Genomic DNA, 22,644 nt, shown 5'->3' with positions numbered 1-22,644 from the left:
TCTATTACATTCTCTCTCTCTCTATTACATTCTCTCTCTCACATTCTCTCTCTCTATTGCATTCTCTCTCTCTATTACATTCTCTCTCTATTACATTCTCTCTCTCTCTTACATTCTCTCTCTCACATTCTCTCTCTCTCTTACATTTTCTCTCTCTATTACATTCTCTCTCTCACATTCTCTCACTCAATTACATTCTCTCTCTCTATTATTCTTTCTCTCTCACATTCTCTCTCTCTATTACATTCTCTCTCTCACATTCTCTATCTCTAACATTCTCTCTATTACATTCTCACTCTCTCTCTCATGTTCTCTCTCTATTACATTCTCTCTCTCACACATTTTCTCTCTCTTTCTCACATTCTCTCTCTATTACATTCTCTCTCACACACACACATTCTCTCTCTCTATTACATTCTCTCTCTCACACGCATTCGCTCTCTCTCTCACATTCTCTCTCTCACACATTCTCTCTCTCACACATTCTCTCTCTCTATTACATTCTCTCTCTCACTCACACACATTCTCTTTCTCTCTCTCTCACATTCTCTCTTCCTCTCTCTCACATTCTCTCTTACATTCTCTCTCTCTCACATTCTCTCTCTATTACATTCTCTCTCTCACTCACATACATTCTCTTTCTCTCTCTCTCACATTCTCTCTCTCTCTATTAAATTCTCTCTCTCACACATTCTCTCTCTATTTCATTCGCTCTCTCTGTTACATTCTCTCTCACACATTCTCTCTCTATTATTCTTTCTCTCTCACATTCTCTCTCTCTATTACATTCTCTCTCTCACATTCTCTATCTCTCACATTCTCTCTCTCTCACATTCTCTCTCTCTCACATTCTCTCTCTATTACATTCTCTCTCACATACTCTCTCTCTATTACATTCTCTCTCTCTATGACATTCTCTCTCTATTACATTCTCTCTCTCTCTTACATTCTCTCTCTCACATTCTCTCTCTCTATTACATTCTCTCTCTCACATTCTCTCTCTCTATTACATTCTCTCACTCAATTACATTCTCTCTCTCTATTATTCTTTCTCTCTCTCATTCTCTCTCTCTATTACATTCTCTCTCTCACATTCTCTATCTCTAATATTCTCTCTATTACATTCTCACTCTCTCTCTCATGTTCTCTCTCTATTCCATTCTCTCTCTCACACATTTTCTCTCTCTTTCTCACATTCTCTCTCTATTACATTCTCTCTCACACACACACATTCTCTCTCTCTATTACATTCTCTCTCTCACACATTCTCTCTCTCTATTACATTCTCTCTCTCACATTCTCTTTCTCTATTACTTTCTCTCTCTCATAGATTCTCTCTCTCTATTACATTCGCTCTCTCTATTACATTCTCTCTCTCTCACATTCTCTCTTCCTCTCTATTACATTCTCTCTCTCTCACATTCTCTCTCACACACATTCTCTCTCTCTCTCACATTCTCTCTCTCACACATTCTCTCTCTCTCACATTCTCTCTCTCACACATTCTCTCTCTCACACATTCTCTCTCTCACTCACACACATTCTCTTTCTCTCTCTCACACATTCTCTCTTCCTCTCTCTCACATTCTCTCTCTCTCACATTCTCTCTCTATTACATTCTCTCTCTCACTCACATACATTCTCTTTCTCTCTCTCTCACATTCTCTCTCTCTCTATTAAATTCTCTCTCTCTCACATTCTCTCTCTATTACATTCTCTCTCTCACTCACACACATTCTCTTTCTCTCTCTCTCACATTCTCTCTTCCTCTCTCTCACATTCTCTCTTACATTCTCTCTCTCTCACATTCTCTCTCTATTACATTCTCTCTCTCACTCACATACATTCTCTTTCTCTCTCTCTCACATTCTCTCTCTCTCTATTAAATTCTCTCTCTCACACATTCTCTCTCTATTACATTCGCTCTCTCTATTACATTCTCTCTCACACATTCTCTCTCTATTATTCTTTCACTCTCACATTCTCTCTCTCACATTCTCTCTCTATTACATTCTCTCTCCCTCACATTCTCTCTTAGATTCTCTCTCTCTCACATTCTCCCTATTACATTCTCTCTCTGACTCACACACATTCTCTTTCTCTCTCTCTCACATTCTCTCTCTCTCACATTCTCTCTCTATTACATTCTCTCTCTCTCACATTCTCTATTACATTTTCTCTCTCACATTCTCTCTCTCTATTACATTCTCTCACTCAATTACGTTCTCTCTCTATTATTCTTTCTCTCTCACATTCTCTCTCTCACATTCTCTCTCTCTAACATTCTCTCTATTACATTCTCACTCTCTCTCTCACGTTCTCTCTCTATTACATTCTCTCTCTCACACATTTTCTCCCTCTTTCTCACATTCTCTCTCTATTACATTCTCTCTCTCACACACACATTCTCTCTCTCTATTACATTCTCTCCCTCACACTTTCTCTCTCTCTATTACATTCTCTCTATCACATTCTCTTTCTCTATTACATTCTCTCTCTCATAGATTCTCTCTCTCTATTACATTCTCTCTCTTTCTCACATTCTCTCTCTCACATTCTCTCTCTATTACATTCTCTCTCTCACACATTCTCTCTCTCTATTACATTCTCTCTCTCTCACATTCTCTCTCTATTACATTCGCTCTCTCTCTCACACACACATTCTCTTTCTCTCTCTCTCACATTCTCTCTCTCTATTACATTCTCTCTCTCTCATATTCTCTCTCTCGCTCACATTCTCTCTGTCTATTACATTCTCTCTCTCTCACATTCTCTCTCTCTATTACATTCTCTCTCCCTCACATTCTCTCTCTCACACATTCTCCCTCTCACACATTCTCTCTCTCTCTCTCACATTCTCTCTCTCACTGTCTCACATTCTCTCTCTCTCACACATTCTCTCTCTCTCACACATTCTCTCTCTCACTCACACACATTCTCTTTCTCTCTCACACATTCTCTCTCTCTCTCTATTACATTCTCTCTCTCACACATTCTCTCTCTCTATTACATTCTCTCTCTCTCACATTCTCTCTCTATTACATTCTCTCTCTCTCACACACACACATTCTCTTTCTCTCTCTCTCATTCTCTCTCTCTATTACATTCTCTCTCTTTCTCACATTCTCTCTCTCACATTCTCTCTCTATTACATTCTCTCTCTCACACATTCACTCTCTCTATTACATTCTCTCTCTTTATTACATTCTCTGTCTCACACATTCTCTCTCTCTATTACATTCTCTCTCTCAGAGATTCTCTCTCTCTATTACATTCTCTCTCTCTCACATTCTCTCCCTATTACATTCTCTCTCTCACTCACACATTCTCTTTCTCTCTCTCTCACATTCTCTCTCTCTCTATTACATTCTCTCTCTCTCACACATTCTCTCTCTCTATTAAATTCTCTCTCTCTCACATTCTCTCTCTCTCACATTCTCTATTCCATTTTCTCTCTCACATTCTCTCTCTGTTACATTCTCTCTCTCTCTCACACACACATTCTCTTTCTCTCTCACACACATTCTCTCTCTCTCACATTCTCTCTCTCTATTAAATTCTCTCTCTCTCACATTCTCTCTCTAATACATTCTCTCTCTCATATTCCCTATTACATTCTCTCTCTCTCTCACACACACACATTCTCTTTCTCTCTCTCATTCTCTCTCTCTCTATTACATTCTCTCTGTCTCACACATTCTCTCTCTATTACATTCTCTCTCACACACATTCTCTCTCTCAGTCTCATTCTATCTCTCTCTCTCATTCTCTCTCTATATTACATTCTCTCTCACACACATTCTCTCCCTCTCTCACATTCTCTCTCTCTATTACATTCTCTCTCTCACACATTCTCTCTCACACACATTCTCTCTCTCTCTCACACACACTCTCTCTCTCCCACATTCTCTCTCTCTATTACGTTCTCTCTCTCTCACATTCTCTCTCTCTATTACATTCTCTCTCTCTCTATTACATTCTCTCTCTCACATTCTCTCTCTCTATTACATTCTCTCTCTATTACATTCTCTCTCTCTCACATTCTCTCTCTCACATTCTCTCTCTCACATTCTCTCTCTATTACATTGTCTCTCTCTCTCACATTCTCTCTCTCTTTTACATTCTCTCTCTCTATTACATTCTCTCTTTCTCACATTCTCTCTCTCTATTACATTGTCTCTCTTACACACACATTCTCTCTCTCTATTACATTCTCTCTCACATTCTCTCTCTCTATTACATTTTCTCTCTCACATATTCTCTCTCTCTTACATTCTCTCACATTCTCTCTCTATTATTCTTTCTCTCTCACATTCTCTCTCACATTCTCTATCTCTCATATTCTCTCTATTACATTCTCTCTCTCTCTCTCACATTCTCTCTCTATTACATTCTCTCTCTCTCTGTTACATTCTCTCTCTCTCACACACATTCTCTCTCTCTCTCACACACATTCTCTTTCTCTCTCGCACACTCTCTCTCGCACACTCTCTCTCTCTCTCGCACATTCTCTCTCTCTCACACATTCTCTCTCTCTCGCACATTCTCTCTCTCTCAAATTCTCTCTCTCTATTACATTCTATCTCAAATATTCTCTCTCTCTCACATTCTCTCTCTCTATTACATTCTCTCTCTCTCTAATTCTTTCTCTCTATTACATTCTCTCCATCACATTCTCTCTCTCTTATTACATTCTCTCTCTCACACATTCTCTCTCTTTTACATTCTCTGTCTTTCACATTCTCTCTCTCATTCTCTCTCTCTATTACATTCTCTCTCTCACATTCTCTCTCTCTATTACATTCTCTCTCTCTCACATTATCTCTATTACATTCTCTCTCTCACACATTCTCTCTCTCTGTTACATTCTCTCTCACACATTCTCTCTCTCTATTACATTCTCTCACTCACACATTCTCTCTCTCTATTACATTCTCTCTCTATTACATTCTCTCTCTCACTCACACACATTCTCTTTCTCTCTCTCTCACATTCTCTCTTCCTCTCTCTCACATTCTCTCTTACATTCTCTCTCTCTCACATTCTCTCTCTATTACATTCTCTCTCTCACTCACATACATTCTCTTTCTCTCTCTCTCACATTCTCTCTCTCTCTATTAAATTCTCTCTCTCACACATTCTCTCTCTATTACATTCGCTCTCTCTATTACATTCTCTCTCACACATTCTCTCTCTATTATTCTTTCACTCTCACATTCTCTCTCTCACATTCTCTCTCTATTACATTCTCTCTCCCTCACATTCTCTCTTAGATTCTCTCTCTCTCACATTCTCCCTATTACATTCTCTCTCTGACTCACACACATTCTCTTTCTCTCTCTCTCACATTCTCTCTCTCTCTATTACATTCTCTCTCTCTCACACATTCTCTCTCTCTATTAAATTCTCTCTCTCTCACATTCTCTCTCTATTACATTCTCTCTCTCTCACATTCTCTATTACATTTTCTCTCTCACATTCTCTCTCTCTATTACATTCTCTCACTCAATTACGTTCTCTCTCTATTATTCTTTCTCTCTCACATTCTCTCTCTCACATTCTCTCTCTCTAACATTCTCTCTATTACATTCTCACTCTCTCTCTCACGTTCTCTCTCTATTACATTCTCTCTCTCACACATTTTCTCCCTCTTTCTCACATTCTCTCTCTATTACATTCTCTCTATCACACACACATTCTCTCTCTCTATTACATTCTCTCCCTCACACTTTCTCTCTCTCTATTACATTCTCTCTATCACATTCTCTTTCTCTATTACATTCTCTCTCTCATAGATTCTCTCTCTCTATTACATTCTCTCTCTTTCTCACATTCTCTCTCTCACATTCTCTCTCTATTACATTCTCTCTCTCACACATTCTCTCTCTCTATTACATTCTCTCTCTTTATTACATTCTCTGTCTCACACATTCTCTCTCTCTATTACATTCTCTCTCTCACAGATTCTCTCTCTCTATTACATTCTCTCTCTCTCACATTCTCTCTCTATTACATTCTCTCTCTCACTCACACATTCTCTTTCTCTCTCTCTCACATTCTCTCTCTCTCTATTACATTCTCTCTCTCTCACACATTCTCTCTCTCTATTAAATTCTCTCTCTCTCACATTCTCTCTCTCTCACATTCTCTATTACATTTTCTCTCTCACATTCTCTCTCTATTACATTCTCTCTCTCTCTCACACACACATTCTCTTTCTCTCTCACACACATTCTCTCTCTCTCACATTCTCTCTCTCTATTAAATTCTCTCTCTCTCACATTCTCTCTCTAATACATTCTCTCTCTCATATTCCCTATTACATTCTCTCTCTCTCTCACACACACACATTCTCTTTCTCTCTCTCATTCTCTCTCTCTCTCTATTACATTCTCTCTGTCTCACACATTCTCTCTCTATTACATTCTCTCTCACACACATTCTCTCTCTCAGTCTCATTCTATCTCTCTCTCTCATTCTCTCTCTATATTACATTCTCTCTCACACACATTCTCTCCCTCTCTCACATTCTCTCTCTCTATTACATTCTCTCTCTCACACATTCTCTCTCACACACATTCTCTCTCTCTCTCACACACACTCTCTCTCTCCCACATTCTCTCTCTCTATTACGTTCTCTCTCTCTCACATTCTCTCTCTCTATTACATTCTCTCTCTCTCTATTACATTCTCTCTCTCACATTCTCTCTCTCTATTACATTCTCTCTCTATTACATTCTCTCTCTCTCACATTCTCTCTCTCACATTCTCTCTCTCACATTCTCTCTCTATTACATTGTCTCTCTCTCTCACATTCTCTCTCTCTTTTACATTCTCTCTCTCTATTACATTCTCTCTTTCTCACATTCTCTCTCTCTATTACATTGTCTCTCTTACACACACATTCTCTCTCTCTATTACATTCTCTCTCACATTCTCTCTCTCTATTACATTTTCTCTCTCACATATTCTCTCTCTCTTACATTCTCTCACATTCTCTCTCTATTATTCTTTCTCTCTCACATTCTCTCTCACATTCTCTATCTCTCATATTCTCTCTATTACATTCTCTCTCTCTCTCTCACATTCTCTCTCTATTACATTCTCTCTCTCTCTGTTACATTCTCTCTCTCTCACACACATTCTCTCTCTCTCTCACACACATTCTCTTTCTCTCTCGCACACTCTCTCTCGCACACTCTCTCTCTCTCTCGCACATTCTCTCTCTCTCACACATTCTCTCTCTCTCGCACATTCTCTCTCTCTCAAATTCTCTCTCTCTATTACATTCTATCTCAAATATTCTCTCTCTCTCACATTCTCTCTCTCTATTACATTCTCTCTCTCTCTAATTCTTTCTCTCTATTACATTCTCTCCATCACATTCTCTCTCTCTTATTACATTCTCTCTCTCACACATTCTCTCTCTTTTACATTCTCTGTCTTTCACATTCTCTCTCTCATTCTCTCTCTCTATTACATTCTCTCTCTCACATTCTCTCTCTCTATTACATTCTCTCTCTCTCACATTATCTCTATTACATTCTCTCTCTCACACATTCTCTCTCTCTATTACATTCTCTCTCACACATTCTCTCTCTCTATTACATTCTCTCACTCACACATTCTCTCTCTCTATTACATTCTCTCTCACATACTCTCTCTCTATTACATTCTCTCTCTCTCACATTCTCTTAATCTATTACATTCTCTCTCACACACATTCTCTCTCTGTATTACATTCTCTCTCTCTCACATTCTCTCACTCTCACAGTCTCTTTCTCTATTACATTCTCTCTCACATTATCTCTCTCTATTACTTTCTCTCTCACATTCTCTCTATTACATTCTCTCTCTCTCACATACTCTCTCTCTATTACATTCTCTCTCTCTATTACATTCTCTCTCTTTCTCACATTCTCTCTCTCACATTCTCTCTCTATTACATTCTCTCTCTTTATTACATTCTCTGTCTCACACATTCTCTCTCTCTATTACATTCTCTCTCTCACAGAATCTCTCTCTCTATTACATTCTCTCTCTCACACATTCTCTCTCTATTACATTCTCTCTCTCACTCACACATTCTCTTTCTCTCTCTCTCACATTCTGTCTCTCTCTATTACATTCTCTCTCTCTCACACATTCTCTCTCTCTATTAAATTCTCTCTCTCTCACATTCTCTCTCTATTACATTCTCTCTCTCTCACATTCTCTATTACATTTTCTCTCTCACATTCTCTCTCTCTATTACATTCTCTCACTCAATTACGTTCTCTCTCTATTATTCCTTCTCTCTCACATTCTCTCTCTCACATTCTCTATCTCTAACATTCTCTCTATTACATTCTCACTCTCTCTCTCACGTTCTCTCTCTATTACATTCTCTCTCTCACACATTTTCTCCCTCTTTCTCACATTCTCTCTCTATTACATTCTCTCTCACACACACACATTCTCTCTCTCTATTACATTCTCTCCCTCACACTTTCTCTCTCTCTATTACATTCTCTCTATCACATTCTCTTTCTCTATTACATTCTCTCTCTCATAGATTCTCTCTCTCTATTACATTCTCTCTCTTTCTCACATTCTCTCTCTCACATTCTCTCTCTATTACATTCTCTCTCTCACACATTCACTCTCTCTATTACATTCTCTCTCTTTATTACATTCTCTGTCTCAAACATTCTCTCTCTCTATTACATTCTCTCTCTCTCACATTCTCTCTCTATTACATTCTCTCTCTCACTCACACATTCTCTTTCTCTCTCTCTCACATTCTCTCTCTCTCTATTACATTCTCTCTCTCTCACACATTCTCTCTCTCTATTAAATTCTCTCTCTCTCACATTCTCTCTCTATTACATTCTCTCTCTCTCACATTCTCTATTACATTTTCTCTCTCACATTCTCCCTCTATTACATTCTCTCTCTCTCTCACACACACATTCTCTTTCTCTCTCACACACATTCTCTCTCTCTCACATTCTATCTCTCTATTAAATTCTCTCTCTCTCACATTCTCTCTCTAATACATTCTCTCTCTCATATTCCCTATTACATTCTCTCTCTCACACATTCACTCTCTATTACATTCTCTCTCTCTCTCTCACACACACATTCTCTTTCTCTCTCTCATTCTCTCTCTCTCTATTACATTCTCTCTGTCTCACACATTCTCTCTCTATTACATTCTCTCTCACACACATTCTCTCTCTCAGTCTCTATCTATCTCTCTCTCTCATTCTGTCTCTATATTACATTCTCTCTCACACACATTCTCTCCCTCTCTCACATTCTCTCTCTCTATTACATTCTCTCTCTCACACATTCTCTCTCACACACATTCTCTCTCTCTCTCACACACACTCTCTCTCTCTCACATTCTCTCTCTCTATTACGTTCTCTCTCTCTCACATTCTCTCTCTCTATTACATTCTCTCTCTCTCTATTACATTCTCTCCCTCTCTATTACATTCTCTCTCTCACATTCTCTCTCTCTATTACATTCTCTCTCTCTATTACATTCTCTCTCTATTACATTCTCTCTCTCTCTTACATTCTCTCTCTCACATTCTCTCTCTCTATTACATTTTCTCTCTCTATTACATTCTCTCTCTCACATTCTCTCTCTCTATTACATTCTCTCACTCAATTACATTCTCTCTCTCTATTATTCTTTCTCTCTCACATTCTCTCTCTCTATTTCATTCTCTCTCTCACATTCTCTATCTCTAACATTCTCTCTATTACATTCTCACTCTCTCTCTCACGTTCTCTCTCTATTACATTCTCTCTCTCACACATTTTCTCTCTCTTTCTCACATTCTCTCTCTATTACATTCTCTCTCACACACACACATTCTCTCTCTCTATTACATTCTCTCTCTCACACATTCTCTCTCTCTATTACATTCTCTCAATCACATTCTCTTTCTCTATTACATTCTCTCTCTCATAGATTCTTTCTCTCTATTACATTCGCTCTCTCTATTACATTCTCTCTCTCTCACATTCTCTCTTCCTCTCTATTACATTCTCTCTCTCTCACATTCTCTCTCTCACACATTCTCTCTCTCTCTCACATTCTCTCTCTCACACATTCTCTCTCTCTATTACATTCTCTCTCTCACTCACACACATTCTCTTTCTCTCTCTCTCACATTCTCTCTTCCTCTCTCTCACATTCTCTCTTACATTCTCTCTCTCTCACATTCTCTCTCTATTACATTCTCTCTCTCACTCACATACATTCTCTTTCTCTCTCTCTCACATTCTCTCTCTCTCTATTAAATTCTCTCTCTCACACATTCTCTCTCTATTACATTCTCTCTCCCTCACATTCTCTCTTAGATTCTCTCTCTCTCACATTCTCTCTATTACATTCTCTCTCTCACACATTTTCTCTCTCTTTCTCACATTCTCTCTCTATTACATGCTCTCTCACTATTACATTCTCTCTATCTCACATTCTCTATTACATTCTCTCTCTCTCACATTCTCTCTCTATTACATTCTCCCTCTCTCTCACACACACATTCTCTTTCTCTCTCTTTCACATTCTCTCTCTCTATTACATTCTCTCTCTCTCACATTCTCTCTCTCTATTACATTCTCTCTCCCTCACATTCTCTCTCTCACACATTCTCTCTCTCTCACATTCTCTCTCTCTATTACATTCTCTCTCCCTCACATTCTCTCTCTCACACATTCTCTCTATCTCACATTCTCTATTACATTCTCTCTCTCTCACATTCTCTCTCTCTATTACATTCTCGCTCTCACAATCTCTATCTCTCACATTCTCTCTTCCTCTCTATTACATTCTCTCTCTCTCACATTCTCTCTCTCTCACATTCTCTCTCTATTACATTCTCTCTCTCACTCACACACATTCTCTTTCTCTCTCTCACATTCTCTCTCTCTCTATTACATTCTCTCTCTCACATTCTCTCTCTCTATTACATTCTCTCTCTATTACTTTCTCTCTCTCTCTCACACACACATTCTCTTTCTCTCTCTCTCATTCTCTCTCTCTATTACATTCTCTCCATCTCATATTCTCTCTCTCTCTCACATTCTCTCTCTCTATTACATTCTCTCTCTCTCACATTCTCTCTCTCACACATTCTCTCTCTCTCACATTCTCTCTCTCACACATTCTCTCTCTCTCACATTCTCTCTCTCTCTATTACATTCTCTCTCTCACACATTCTCTCCCACTATTACATTCTCTCTCTCTCACATTCTCTCTCTATTACATTCTCTCTCCCTCACATTCTCTCTATTACATTCTCTCTCTCACTCACACACATTCTCTTTCTCTCTCTCTCATTCTCTCTCTCTATTACATTCTCTCCATCTCATATTCTCTCTTTCTCTCACATTCTCTCTCTCTATTACATTCTCTCTCTCACCAATTCTCTCTCTCTCACATTCTCTCTCTCTCACATTCTCTCTCTCACACATTCTCTCTCTCTATTACATTCTCTCTCTCACTTTCACACATTCTCTTTCTCTCTCTCTCACATTCTCTCTTCCTCTCTCTCACATTCTCTCTTACATTCTGTCTCTCTCACATTCTCTCTCTCAATCACACACATTCTCTTTCTCTCTCTCTCACATTCTCTCTCTCTCTATTAAATTCTCTCTATATTACATTCTCTCTCACTATTACATTCTCTCTATCTCACATTCTCTATTACATTCTCCCTCTCTCTCACACACACACTCTCTTTCTCTGTCTCTCACATTCTCTCTCTCTATTACATTCTCTCTCTCTCATATTCTCTCTCTCTATTACATTATCTCTCTCTATTACATTCTCTCTCCCTCACATTCTCTCTCTCACACATTCTCTCTCTCTCTCACATTCTCTCTCTCACACATTCTCTCTCTCTCTCACACATTCTCTCTCTCTCTCTCACATTCTCTCTCTCTCACACATTCTCTCTCTCTCTCACATTCTCTCACACATTCTCTCTCTCTATTACATTCTCTCTCTCTCTGTTACATTCTCTCTCTCTATTACATTCTCTCTCTCACATTCTCTCTCTCTAATACATTCTATCACTCACACATTCTCTCTCTATTACATTCTCTCTCTCTATTACATTCTCTCTCACATACTCTCTCTCTATTACATTCTCTCTCTCTATTACATTCTCTCAATCTATTACATTCTCTCTCTCTCACATTCTCTCTCTCACACGTTCTCTCTCTGTATTACATTCTCTCTCTCACATTCTCTCTCTCTATTACATTCTCTCACTCTCACAGTCTCTTTCTCTATTATATTCTCTCTCACATTATCTCTCTCTATTACATTCTCTCTCACATTCTCTCTCTATTACATTCTCTCTCTCTCACATTATATCTCTCTATTACATTCTCTCTCACATTCTCTCTCTATTACATTCTCTCTCTCTCACATTCTCTCTCTCTATTACATTCTCTCTCTCTCACATTCTCTCTCTCACATTCTCTCTCTCTTTTACATTCTCTCTCTCTATTACATTCTCTCTTTCTCACATTCTCTCTCTCTATTACATTGTCTCTCTTACACACACATTCTCTCTCTCTATTACATTCTCTCTCTCACATTCTCTCTCTCTATTACATTTTCTCTCTCACAGATTCTCTCTCACATTCTCTATCTCTCATATTCTCTCTATTACATTCTCTCTCTCTCTCTCACATTCTCTCTCTATTACATTCTCTCTCTCTCACACACATTCTCTCTCTCTCTCACACACATTCTCTTTCTGTCTCGCACACTCTCTCTCGCACACTCTCTCTCTCTCGCACATTCTCTCTCTCTCACTCATTCTCTATCTCTCGCACATTCTCTCTCTCTCAAATTCTCTCTCTCTATTACATTCTATCTCAAATATTCTCTCTCTCTCACATTCTCTCTCTCTATTACATTCTCTCTCTCTCTAATTCTTTCTCTCTATTACATTCACTCCCTCACATTCTCTCTCTCTTATTACATTCTCTCTCTCACACATTCTCTCTCTTTTACATTCTCTGTCTTTCACATTCTCTCTCTCATTCTCTCTCTCTATTACATTCTCTCTCACACATTCTCTCTCTCTGTTACATTCACTCTCTCTCACATTATCTCTATTACATTCTCGCTCTCACACATTCTCTCTCTCTGTTACATTCTCTCTCTCTATTACATTCTCTCACTCACACATTCTCTCTCTCTATTACATTCTCTCAATCTAATACATTCTCTCTCACACACATTCTCTCTCTGTATTACATTCTCTCTCTCTCACATTCTCTCACTCTCACAGTCTCTTTCTCTATTACATTCTCTCTCACATTATCTCTCTCTATTACATTCTCTCTCACATTCTCTCTATTACATTCTCTCTCTCACATACTCTCTCTCTATCACATTCTCTCTCTCTATTACATTCTCTCTCTTTCTCACATTCTCTCTCTCACATTCTCTCTCTATTACATTCTCTCTCTCACACATTCTCTCTCTCTATTACATTCTCTCTCTTTATTTCATTCTCTGTCTTACACATTCTCTCTCTCACAGATTCTCTCTCTCTATTACATTCTCTCTCTCTCACATTCTCTCTCTATTACATTCTCTCTCTCACTCACACATTCTCTTTCTCTCTCTCTCACATTCTCTCTCTGTCTATTACATTCTCTCTCTCACACACATTCTCTCTCTCTATTAAATTCTCTCTCTCTCACATTCTCTCTCTATTACATTCTCTCTCTCTCACATTCTCTATTACATTTTGTCTCTCACATTCTCTCTCTATTACATTCTCTCACTCTCTCACACACACATTCTCTTTCTCTCTCACACACATTCTCTCTCTCTCACATTCTCTCTCTCTATTAAATTCTCTCTCTCTCACATTCTCTCTCTCACATTCCCTATTACATTCTCTCTCTCACACATTCTCTCTCTATTACATTCTCTCTCTCTCTCTCACACACACATTCTCTTTCTCTCTCTCATTCTCTCTCTCTCTATTACATTCTCTCTCTCTCACACATTCTCTCTCACACACATTCTCTCTCTCAGTCTCATTCTATCTCTCTCTCTCATTCTCTCTCAATATTACATTCTCTCTCACACACATTCTCTCCCTCTCTCACATTCTCTCTCTCTATTACATTCTCTCTCTCACTCATTCTCTCTCACACACATTCTCTCTCTCTCACACACACACTCTCTCTCTCTCACATTCTCTCTCTCTATTACGTTCTCTCTGTCTCACATTCTCTCTCTCTATTACATTCTCTCTCTCTCTATTACATTCTCTCTCTCACATTCTCTCTCTCTATTGCATTCTCTCTCTCTATTACATTCTCTCTCTATTACATTCTCTCTCTCTCTTACATTCTCTCTCTCACATTCTCTCTCTCTCTTACATTTTCTCTCTCTATTACATTCTCTCTCTCACATTCTCTCACTCAATTACATTCTCTCTCTCTATTATTCTTTCTCTCTCACATTCTCTCTCTCTATTACATTCTCTCTCTCACATTCTCTATCTCTAACATTCTCTCTATTACATTCTCACTCTCTCTCTCATGTTCTCTCTCTATTACATTCTCTCTCTCACACATTTTCTCTCTCTTTCTCACATTCTCTCTCTATTACATTCTCTCTCACACACACACATTCACTCTCTCTATTACATTCTCTCTCTCACACGCATTCTCTCTCTCTCTCACATTCTCTCTCTCACACATTCTCTCTCTCACACATTCTCTCTCTCTATTACATTCTCTCTCTCACTCACACACATTCTCTTTCTCTCTCTCTCACATTCTCTCTTCCTCTCTCTCACATTCTCTCTTACATTCTCTCTCTCTCACATTCTCTCTCTATTACATTCTCTCTCTCACTCACATACATTCTCTTTCTCTCTCTCTCACATTCTCTCTCTCTCTATTAAATTCTCTCTCTCACACATTCTCTCTCTATTTCATTCGCTCTCTCTGTTACATTCTCTCTCACACATTCTCTCTCTATTATTCTTTCTCTCTCACATTCTCTCTCTCTATTACATTCTCTCTCTCACATTCTCTATCTCTCACATTCTCTCTCTCTCACATTCTCTCTCTCTCACATTCTCTCTCTATTACATTCTCTCTCACATACTCTCTCTCTATTACATTCTCTCTCTCTATGACATTCTCTCTCTATTACATTCTCTCTCTCTCTTACATTCTCTCTCTCACATTCTCTCTCTCTATTACATTTTCTCTCTCTATTACATTCTCTCTCTCACATTCTCTCTCTCTATTACATTCTCTCACTCAATTACATTCTCTCTCTCTATTATTCTTTCTCTCTCTCATTCTCTCTCTCTATTACATTCTCTCTCTCACATTCTCTATCTCTAATATTCTCTCTATTACATTCTCACTCTCTCTCTCATGTTCTCTCTCTATTCCATTCTCTCTCTCACACATTTTCTCTCTCTTTCTCACATTCTCTCTCTATTACATTCTCTCTCACACACACACATTCTCTCTCTCTATTACATTCTCTCTCTCACACATTCTCTCTCTCTATTACATTCTCTCTCTCACATTCTCTTTCTCTATTACATTCTCTCTCTCATAGATTCTCTCTCTCTATTACATTCGCTCTCTCTATTACATTCTCTCTCTCTCACATTCTCTCTTCCTCTCTATTACATTCTCTCTCTCTCACATTCTCTCTCTCTCTCACATTCTCTCTCTCACACATTCTCTCTCTCTCACATTCTCTCTCTCACACATTCTCTCTCTCACACATTCTCTCTCTCTATTACATTCTCTCTCTCACTCACACACATTCTCTTTCTCTCTCTCACACATTCTCTCTTCCTCTCTCTCACATTCTCTCTCTCTCACATTCTCTCTCTATTACATTCTCTCTCTCACTCACATACATTCTCTTTCTCTCTCTCTCACATTCTCTCTCTCTCTATTAAATTCTCTCTCTCACACATTCTCTCTCTATTACATTCGCTCTCTCTATTACATTCTCTCTCACACATTCTCTCTCTATTATTCTTTCTCTCTCACATTCTCTCTCTCTATTACATTCTCTCTCTCACATTCTCTGTCTCTCACTTTCTCTCTCTCTCACATTCTCTCTTCTTCTCTATTACATTCTCTCTCTCTTACATTCTCTCTCACATACTCTCTCTCTATTACATTCTCTCTCTCTATTACATTCTCTCAATCTATTACATTCTCTCTCTCACACATTCTCTCTCTCACACATTCTCTCTCTGTGTTACATTCTCTCACTCTCACAGTCTCTTTCTCTATTACATTCTCTCTCACATTATCTCTCTCTATTACATTCTCTCTCACATTCTCTCTCTATTACATTCTCTCTCTCACACATTCTCTCTCTCTATTACATTCTCTCTCTCTATTACATTCTCTCTCTTTCTCACATTCTCTCTCTATTACATTGTCTCTCACACATTCTCTCTCTCTATTACATTCTCTCTCTCTATTACATTCTCTCTCACATACTCTCTCTCTATTACATTCTCTCTCTCACATTCTCTCAATCTCGCACATTCTCTCTCTCACACATTCTCTCTCTCTCAAATTCTCTCTCTCTATTACATTCTATCTCAAATATTCTCTCTCTCACACATTCTCTCTCTCTAATTTTTTCTCTCTATTACATTCTCTCGCTCACATTCTCTCTCTCTATTACATTCTCTCTCTCTCACATTATCGGTATTACATTCTCTCTCTCATACATTCTCTCTCTCTGTTACATTCTCTCTCTCTATTACATTCTCTCACTCACACATTCTCTCTCTCTATTACATTCTCTCTCTCTATTACATTCTCTCTCACATACTCTCTCTCTATTACATTCTCTCTCTCTCACATTCTCTCTCTCACACATTCTCTCAATCTATTACATTCTCTCTCTCACACATTCTCTCTCTCTATTATTCTTTCTCTCTCACATTCTCTCTCTCTATTACATTCTCTCTCTCACATTCTCTATCTCTAACATTCTCTCTATTACATTCTCACTCTCTCTCTCATGTTCTCTCTCTATTACATTCTCTCTCTCACACATTTTCTCTCTCTTTCTCACATTCTCTCTCTATTACATTCTCTCTCACACACACACATTCACTCTCTCTATTACATTCTCTCTCTCACACGCATTCTCTCTCTCTCTCACATTCTCTCTCTCACACATTCTCTCTCTCACACATTCTCTCTCTCTATTACATTCTCTCTCTCACTCACACACATTCTCTTTCTCTCTCTCTCACATTCTCTCTTCCTCTCTCTCACATTCTCTCTTACATTCTCTCTCTCTCACATTCTCTCTCTATTACATTCTCTCTCTCACTCACATACATTCTCTTTCTCTCTCTCTCACATTCTCTCTCTCTCTATTAAATTCTCTCTCTCACACATTCTCTCTCTATTTCATTCGCTCTCTCTGTTACATTCTCTCTCACACATTCTCTCTCTATTATTCTTTCTCTCTCACATTCTCTCTCTCTATTACATTCTCTCTCTCACATTCTCTATCTCTCACATTCTCTCTCTCTCACATTCTCTCTCTCTCACATTCTCTCTCTATTACATTCTCTCTCACATACTCTCTCTCTATTACATTCTCTCTCGCTATGACATTCTCTCTCTATTACATTCTCTCTCTCTCTTACATTCTCTCTCTCACATTCTCTCTCTCTATTACATTTTCTCTCTCTATTACATTCTCTCTCTCACATTCTCTCTCTCTATTACATTCTCTCACTCAATTACATTCTCTCTCTCTATTATTCTTTCTCTCTCTCATTCTCTCTCTCTATTACATTCTCTCTCTCACATTCTCTATCTCTAATATTCTCTCTATTACATTCTCACTCTCTCTCTCATGTTCTCTCTCTATTCCATTCTCTCTCTCACACATTTTCTCTCTCTTTCTCACATTCTCTCTCTATTACATTCTCTCTCACACACACACATTCTCTCTCTCTATTACATTCTCTCTCTCACACATTCTCTCTCTCTATTACATTCTCTCTCTCACATTCTCTTTCTCTATTACATTCTCTCTCTCATAGATTCTCTCTCTCTATTACATTCGCTCTCTCTATTACATTCTCTCTCTCTCACATTCTCTCTTCCTCTCTATTACATTCTCTCTCTCTCACATTCTCTCTCTCTCTCACATTCTCTCTCTCACACATTCTCTCTCTCTCACATTCTCTCTCTCACACATTCTCTCTCTCACACATTCTCTCTCTCTATTACATTCTCTCTCTCACTCACACACATTCTCTTTCTCTCTCTCTCACATTCTCTCTTCCTCTCTCTCACATTCTCTCTTACATTCTCTCTCTCTCACATTCTCTCTCTATTACATTCTCTCTCTCACTCACATACATTCTCTTTCTCTCTCTCTCACATTCTCTCTCTCTCTATTAAATTCTCTCTCTCACACATTCTCTCTCTATTACATTCTCTCTCCCTCACATTCTCTCTTAGATTCTCTCTCTCTCACATTCTCTCTATTACATTCTCTCTCTCACACATTTTCTCTCTCTTTCTCACATTCTCTCTCTATTACATGCTCTCTCACTATTACATTCTCTCTATCTCACATTCTCTATTACATTCTCTCTCTCTCACATTCTCTCTCTATTACATTCTCCCTCTCTCTCACACACACATTCTCTTTCTCTCTCTTTCACATTCTCTCTCTCTATTACATTCTCTCTCTCTCACATTCTCTCTCTCTATTACATTCTCTCTCCCTCACATTCTCTCTCTCACACATTCTCTCTCTCTCACATTCTCTCTCTCTATTACATTCTCTCTCCCTCACATTCTCTCTCTCACACATTCTCTCTATCTCACATTCTCTATTACATTCTCTCTCTCTCACATTCTCTCTCTCTATTACATTCTCGCTCTCACAATCTCTATCTCTCACATTCTCTCTTCCTCTCTATTACATTCTCTCTCTCTCACATTCTCTCTCTCTCACATTCTCTCTCTATTACATTCTCTCTCTCACTCACACACATTCTCTTTCTCTCTCTCACATTCTCTCTCTCTCTATTACATTCTCTCTCTCACATTCTCTCTCTCTATTACATTCTCTCTCTATTACTTTCTCTCTCTCTCTCACACACACATTCTCTTTCTCTCTCTCTCATTCTCTCTCTCTATTACATTCTCTCCATCTCATATTCTCTCTCTCTCTCACATTCTCTCTCTCTATTACATTCTCTCTCTCTCACATTCTCTCTCTCACACATTCTCTCTCTCTCACATTCTCTCTCTCACACATTCTCTCTCTCTCACATTCTCTCTCTCTCTATTACATTCTCTCTCTCACACATTCTCTCCCACTATTACATTCTCTCTCTCTCACATTCTCTCTCTATTACATTCTCTCTCCCTCACATTCTCTCTATTACATTCTCTCTCTCACTCACACACATTCTCTTTCTCTCTCTCTCATTCTCTCTCTCTATTACATTCTCTCCATCTCATATTCTCTCTTTCTCTCACATTCTCTCTCTCTATTACATTCTCTCTCTCACCAATTCTCTCTCTCTCACATTCTCTCTCTCTCACATTCTCTCTCTCACACATTCTCTCTCTCTATTACATTCTCTCTCTCACTTTCACACATTCTCTTTCTCTCTCTCTCACATTCTCTCTTCCTCTCTCTCACATTCTCTCTTACATTCTGTCTCTCTCACATTCTCTCTCTCAATCACACACATTCTCTTTCTCTCTCTCTCACATTCTCTCTCTCTCTATTAAATTCTCTCTATATTACATTCTCTCTCACTATTACATTCTCTCTATCTCACATTCTCTATTACATTCTCTCTCTCTCACATTCTCTCTCTATTACATTCTCCCTCTCTCTCACACACACACTCTCTTTCTCTGTCTCTCACATTCTCTCTCTCTATTACATTCTCTCTCTCTCATATTCTCTCTCTCTATTACATTATCTCTCTCTATTACATTCTCTCTCCCTCACATTCTCTCTCTCACACATTCTCTCTCTCTCTCACATTCTCTCTCTCACACATTCTCTCTCTCTCTCACACATTCTCTCTCTCTCTCTCACATTCTCTCTCTCTCACACATTCTCTCTCTCTCTCACATTCTCTCACACATTCTCTCTCTCTATTACATTCTCTCTCTCTCTGTTACATTCTCTCTCTCTATTACATTCTCTCTCTCACATTCTCTCTCTCTAATACATTCTATCACTCACACATTCTCTCTCTATTACATTCTCTCTCTCTATTACATTCTCTCTCACATACTCTCTCTCTATTACATTCTCTCTCTCTATTACATTCTCTCAATCTATTACATTCTCTCTCTCTCACATTCTCTCTCTCACACGTTCTCTCTCTGTATTACATTCTCTCTCTCACATTCTCTCTCTCTATTACATTCTCTCACTCTCACAGTCTCTTTCTCTATTATATTCTCTCTCACATTATCTCTCTCTATTACATTCTCTCTCACATTCTCTCTCTATTACATTCTCTCTCTCTCACATTATATCTCTCTATTACATTCTCTCTCACATTCTCTCTCTATTACATTCTCTCTCTCTCACATTCTCTCTCTCTATTACATTCTCTCTCTCTCACATTCTCTCTCTCACATTCTCTCTCTCTTTTACATTCTCTCTCTCTATTACATTCTCTCTTTCTCACATTCTCTCTCTCTATTACATTGTCTCTCTTACACACACATTCTCTCTCTCTATTACATTCTCTCTCTCACATTCTCTCTCTCTATTACATTTTCTCTCTCACAGATTCTCTCTCACATTCTCTATCTCTCATATTCTCTCTATTACATTCTCTCTCTCTCTCTCACATTCTCTCTCTATTACATTCTCTCTCTCTCACACACATTCTCTCTCTCTCTCACACACATTCTCTTTCTGTCTCGCACACTCTCTCTCGCACACTCTCTCTCTCTCGCACATTCTCTCTCTCTCAAATTCTCTCTCTCTATTACATTCTATCTCAAATATTCTCTCTCTCTCACATTCTCTCTCTCTATTACATTCTCTCTCTCTCTAATTCTTTCTCTCTATTACATTCACTCCCTCACATTCTCTCTCTCTTATTACATTCTCTCTCTCACACATTCTCTCTCTTTTACATTCTCTGTCTTTCACATTCTCTCTCTCATTCTCTCTCTCTATTACATTCTCTCTCACACATTCTCTCTCTCTGTTACATTCACTCTCTCTCACATTATCTCTATTACATTCTCGCTCTCACACATTCTCTCTCTCTGTTACATTCTCTCTCTCTATTACATTCTCTCACTCACACATTCTCTCTCTCTATTACATTCTCTCAATCTAATACATTCTCTCTCACACACATTCTCTCTCTGTATTACATTCTCTCTCTCTCACATTCTCTCACTCTCACAGTCTCTTTCTCTATTACATTCTCTCTCACATTATCTCTCTCTATTACATTCTCTCTCACATTCTCTCTATTACATTCTCTCTCTCACATACTCTCTCTCTATCACATTCTCTCTCTCTATTACATTCTCTCTCTTTCTCACATTCTCTCTCTCACATTCTCTCTCTATTACATTCTCTCTCTCACACATTCTCTCTCTCTATTACATTCTCTCTCTTTATTTCATTCTCTGTCTTACACATTCTCTCTCTCACAGATTCTCTCTCTCTATTACATTCTCTCTCTCTCACATTCTCTCTCTATTACATTCTCTCTCTCACTCACACATTCTCTTTCTCTCTCTCTCACATTCTCTCTCTGTCTATTACATTCTCTCTCTCACACACATTCTCTCTCTCTATTAAATTCTCTCTCTCTCACATTCTCTCTCTATTACATTCTCTCTCTCTCACATTCTCTATTACATTTTGTCTCTCACATTCTCTCTCTATTACATTCTCTCACTCTCTCACACACACATTCTCTTTCTCTCTCACACACATTCTCTCTCTCTCACATTCTCTCTCTCTATTAAATTCTCTCTCTCTCACATTCTCTCTCTCACATTCCCTATTACATTCTCTCTCTCACACATTCTCTCTCTATTACATTCTCTCTCTCTCTCTCACACACACATTCTCTTTCTCTCTCTCATTCTCTCTCTCTCTATTACATTCTCTCTCTCTCACACATTCTCTCTCACACACATTCTCTCTCTCAGTCTCATTCTATCTCTCTCTCTCATTCTCTCTCAATATTACATTCTCTCTCACACACATTCTCTCCCTCTCTCACATTCTCTCTCTCTATTACATTCTCTCTCTCACTCATTCTCTCTCACACACATTCTCTCTCTCTCACACACACACTCTCTCTCTCTCACATTCTCTCTCTCTATTACGTTCTCTCTGTCTCACATTCTCTCTCTCTATTACATTCTCTCTCTCTCTATTACATTCTCTCTCTCACATTCTCTCTCTCTATTGCATTCTCTCTCTCTATTACATTCTCTCTCTATTACATTCTCTCTCTCTCTTACATTCTCTCTCTCACATTCTCTCTCTCTCTTACATTTTCTCTCTCTATTACATTCTCTCTCTCACATTCTCTCACTCAATTACATTCTCTCTCTCTA

This window comes from Chiloscyllium punctatum, chromosome 4, assembly GCF_047496795.1.
Source record: "Chiloscyllium punctatum isolate Juve2018m chromosome 4, sChiPun1.3, whole genome shotgun sequence".
NCBI lineage: Eukaryota > Metazoa > Chordata > Chondrichthyes > Orectolobiformes > Hemiscylliidae > Chiloscyllium > Chiloscyllium punctatum.
Note: the sequence above shows the minus strand (reverse complement) of the source record.